This window comes from Bos indicus, chromosome 20, assembly GCF_029378745.1.
Source record: "Bos indicus isolate NIAB-ARS_2022 breed Sahiwal x Tharparkar chromosome 20, NIAB-ARS_B.indTharparkar_mat_pri_1.0, whole genome shotgun sequence".
NCBI classification, from domain to species: Eukaryota; Metazoa; Chordata; class Mammalia; order Artiodactyla; family Bovidae; genus Bos; species Bos indicus.
In genome coordinates this window covers 7373803-7378244 of record NC_091779.1, presented here as the reverse complement: position 1 = coordinate 7378244, position 4442 = coordinate 7373803, and the positions used below count along the sequence as shown (strand labels likewise).

Genomic DNA, 4442 nt, shown 5'->3' with positions numbered 1-4442 from the left:
GGACGCAGAGACTCTTGGATCAGAGACTAAGGACACCTTATTACTTACATCTTGTGCCAGGTCCCTGAGCCCCAAGTCCATGGTGGTGACAAGAGGAGGGCCCGGCTACACTTGCAATGCAGTGGACTGTCTTGTAGGAAAGAGATCTTGCGCTTAGGAAACCTGGATCATTGTAGTGGGCTGCAAACAAATCTTCCCCTTGCTTCATAGGGAGACATTATTTCTACCCTCCAAGAATGATCTCTATACCGATGTCGTGTTTGTGAGATTCATCCACATTGTCGTGTGTAGTTTGGGATTATTTATGCTCATTGCTGTATACTATTCCATTTGTAAACATTACACAACTTATTTTTATGCATTGTACTGCTGATGGCCATTTGGATGATCTTCAGTCTGAGGTTATTATGAATAGCGTTGCTTTGAACATGCTAGTTCATGTCTTCTGATAAACAAATGAATTTCTGTTGGGTACATCACTATGGGTAGAAATGGGCTGGTCATATGGTATGCACATATTTAACTTTAATAGATGTTGCCAAACATTCTACCAAAGTAGTTATAGCCGTTTATGCTCCTCAGCAGTATATGAGAGTTCTGGTGGTTCCACATCCTTGCCAACACTTCATATTTTCCATCTTTTTTCTATTAGCTACCCTAATGGCTATAAATGACTGTAAGCACATGTTAAGCTCAGTGTGCTTTAAACATGAAACAATTTTATTTTTCTAGGCCATACTTTCAACTATACTGTCAAACCCTACTTTCTCATCACTTAATGGTCTCAAGAAAATCTCACAACTTTTAGGTCCTTTTCATTAATTAAAATTTAGTTTGATTCAGTGTGAAGTTTCAGTCTCTGATTCAGAGCTCTTTCCTTTCTCCAGTCCAGACAGGTCTTGCGACTTAAGAGGTGTGCGGAGTAGAGAGGTGTGTGGTCTTCTCTTTTTAACAAACCAAATTCTCCTCCCTGTAATATGTTCTGGTTCTGGTTTGGAGGCAGGGAAGATGGTAGAGTTTTTTTTTTTTTTTTCTAATGTCTTGCTAATTAGCTTATGTGAGCTCATAAGTCATCTTCTTTTGGCTGTGGCTCCTTCTCTGGCTATCCCTGGTTCAGTTCAGTTCAGTTCAATCACTCAGTCATGTCCAACGCTTTGTGACCCCATGGACTGCAGCATGGTAGTCTTCCCTGTCCATCACCATCTCCCCGGAGCTTGCTCAAACTCATGTCCATTGAGTTGGTGATGCCATCAAACCTCTCATCTTCTGTCATCCCCTTCTCCTGCCTTCAGTCTTTCCCAGCTTCAGGGTCTTTCCCAATGAATCAGTTCTTCGCATCAGGTAGCCAAAGTATTGGAATTTCAGCTTCAGCATCAGTCCTTCCAATTAATATTCAGGACTGATTTCCTTTAGGATTGACTGGTTTCATCTCCCTGTAATCCAAGGGACTCTCAAGAGTCTTCTCCAATAGCAATAATGGGGAATATTATCCAGTGTCCCTAGTTCCAGGCACAGGGCTTTAAAATCCCTTGGAATTTCCCCTAGAGTAAGGAATATCTTTGTTATGCTAATGAGATGACTCTGGTGGGTTCCTAGATTGCTTCAGGGTGGAGGCTGGTCCCCAGAAAGACCAAGAAGCCTGTGATTAGAGTTGGAACTCTCAGCTGGCTTAGGAGGGGAGAAGAGCTGGAGAGGAGCTGGAGATTCAGTTAAATCTCATGGCCAGGGATTTAATCAATCCTGTCTATGCAATGAAGCCCCAACAGAAATTCTGGATGTGAGTGCTCAGCGGAGCTTCCTGCTTGGTGTACACACTGATGTAGGCTGGTGTGTCCTGATTCTGTGAGGAGAGGGCATACAAATTCTTCATTCCCTCCCAGACCTCACACTATGTGTAAATCAAACTAGAGTGGTAAGTATAGTTCTTTCTTGAGTTCAGTGAGTCATTCTAGTGAATTTTAAAACTGAGGGGGTTGTGGGAACCCCCAAATTGGCAGCCAGTCAGTCAAAATAATAGGTGGCCTGAGGACCCCATGTGCGCTGGTGTCTGTGAAAGTGAAAGCCGCTCAGTCATGTCCGACTCTTTGTAACCCCATGGACTATACAGCCCACGGAATTCTCCAGGCCAGAATACTGGAGTGGGTAGCCATTCCCTTCTCCAGGGGACCTTCCCAACCCAGGGATAGAACCCAGGTCTCCTGCATTGCAGGCGGTTCTTTACCAGCTGAGCCAGCAGGTGCCAGGCCCCTAAACCTGAGGTGCCTGACACTGTATCTGGCAGTTACTGTCATCACTGGATTGTAACACCCCTGCTGAGGTGGGAACCAAACACCTGAGTAATCCCCCTGCTCCCTGTCCATGGCTGTTGCCCAAGACTGATTCAATGGTGGAGCTGCACGGGAGTTCAGCAGAAGCCCATGAGGCCTCTTATAACTCAAAACCTCCAGCTCCAGCTTGACCATTTCCAGCTCCTCCCGCTCTCAACACAGTGGCCGGTCCAAGAGCCTGTTGCCATTGGAACACCCCGGGCAGCAGCCAGCCGTTTTAGGGGAGAAGCTGGCAATGCAGGCCCAGTCCAGGTCCCTGCCTCCATGCCTGTGAGATCCCCGGGAACTGTGCATGTGGGAGTGCAGAGAGCTCCGCCAATGCCCTTCCCCCCGCTTTGCCATCCCTCTCACCATGGCACAGGGGCAGGGCCTTCAGCCCATCGCCCAAGCCCAGCTCCAATCTGGAACACGATACGTCAGTCACCCCTTCTCGTAGGTACTCCACAGTCTTTATGTTGTTGTTGGTCAGTCACCAAGTTGTGTCTGGCTCTTTGTGACCCCGTGAACTACAGCACGCCAGGCTTCCCTGTCCTTCATTGTCTCCTGGAGTTTGCTCAAACTCGTGTGCATTGAGTCAGTGAGGCCATCCAACCGTCTCATCCTCTGTTGCCCCCTTCTCCTCTTGCCCCTTACCCTCAATCTTTTCCAGCATCAAGGTCTTTCCCAATGAGTCAGCTCTTTGCATCAGCAATCTTTATAAATAATTCCTTTGGGAGTTTCCCTACTCCCCATTTGAATTAAGGAAAGGAAATATACCCTTCCTTAAATACCCTCCCTGTCAAATACCCATTCCTCTCTGCCCCCAAATTTAGATTTCCAACAACTCTCTTCCCAATCTCTTTCTGTGGGCTATAGAGGGACTGGTGCTATGGAATGAAAATGGAAAAAGAATCACATGGTTAGTTGTGAGAGGCCTTAGTAGGGGGGATAAATATCTATAATAAGAGATGGGATTTGGAAACTGCAGATAAGAGAGAGAACTGGTCCTGCTGGGGACTAGATGTAATTCTCTCTTGCCAGTTTATCTCGTTTTCTTTCTCTGCTTCCTCCATTGTAGCAGCACTAATTACAGGCGGGGGAAGGTGAACCCTGCATAACTAAATTGGATTATTTTTATTGTTTCCACAGGAACCACACCATGTGGGGAATGTTTGTTCAGGAACTATGCTGTGTTTGTATTCATTTCATTCAATTGTCCACAAGAGTGATTGAGTTTTATGTCCTATAACTTTAATACCATGAAATATGCTTAAAGTACATTGATTTTAAACAGGATATGAATTTTGAAACTCCTGAGCTTCCCACTTCCTCATGTTCTGTCATTATTTTATTTAGTTGATCTCCCCTCTTGATCTCCATTCAGCTTTTAAAAAATATAAAAGCCTAAAGGCTGTTTACAAACCCCTAGTTTCAGCCTTCCCCTCTGGTGACCATTCCCCTTCTGAGGAGTTTCATGCAGTGGTCCTTCTGTTCAGATCCTAGGAGGGAACAGGACAAGAATGCTGGAGTGGGCAGCCATTCCCTTCTCTGGGGAACCTTCTCAACCCAAGGATGGAACCTGGGTCTCCTGCATTGCAGGCAGATTCTTTACTGTCTGAGCCACCAAGGAAGCCCCGAGCAGGCAGCAGCCCCTGGAAAATCCTGGTTGGACTGGGGATGTATGACCCTGTCCTCTGCAGCTGGAGTCAACTGTGCCACTGTCTCCAAGGCAGCTAGCTGTTCCCAGCTGCCCAGTGTGTTATAACCACGTGGCCTAATGGATAAGGCGTCTGACTTCGGATCAGAAGATTGAGGGTTCGAGTCCCTTCGTGGTTGGTTCCATTTTGTTAAAAAAAAAGAGTCATGCCTTAACCTGAGTTCACATTCAGGTACCACCACTTTGGGAAGTTGCTTCCCCCTTTCTGCCTCTCCGTTGTATGACTGGTACAATGGCAATGAAAATACAAAGGCCCTAACAGGGCTGATGGATTAGATGAGATAATGCCTGTAAATCCCTGAGGGAACTGCCTGAACTATAATAGTGCTTAATAAATATGACACGCTCTTCTGAATAAGGGGGAAGGGTGGGGTGGGAGTGGAGAAGGAACGTTCTTAGTGAATGTGGACAGAGTCACT

General features: G+C 46.2%; 1 non-coding gene across 1 annotated transcript; it reads left to right on the top strand.

Annotated features, from left to right (window-relative positions):
• Nucleotides 1–4069: 4069 nt before the first annotated feature.
• On the top strand, nt 4070–4142 carry TRNAR-UCG (transfer RNA arginine (anticodon UCG)). Its single transcript has one exon. It is a non-coding gene; the product is annotated as a tRNA-Arg (tRNA).
• The last annotated feature ends 300 nt before the right edge of the window (nt 4143–4442 follow it).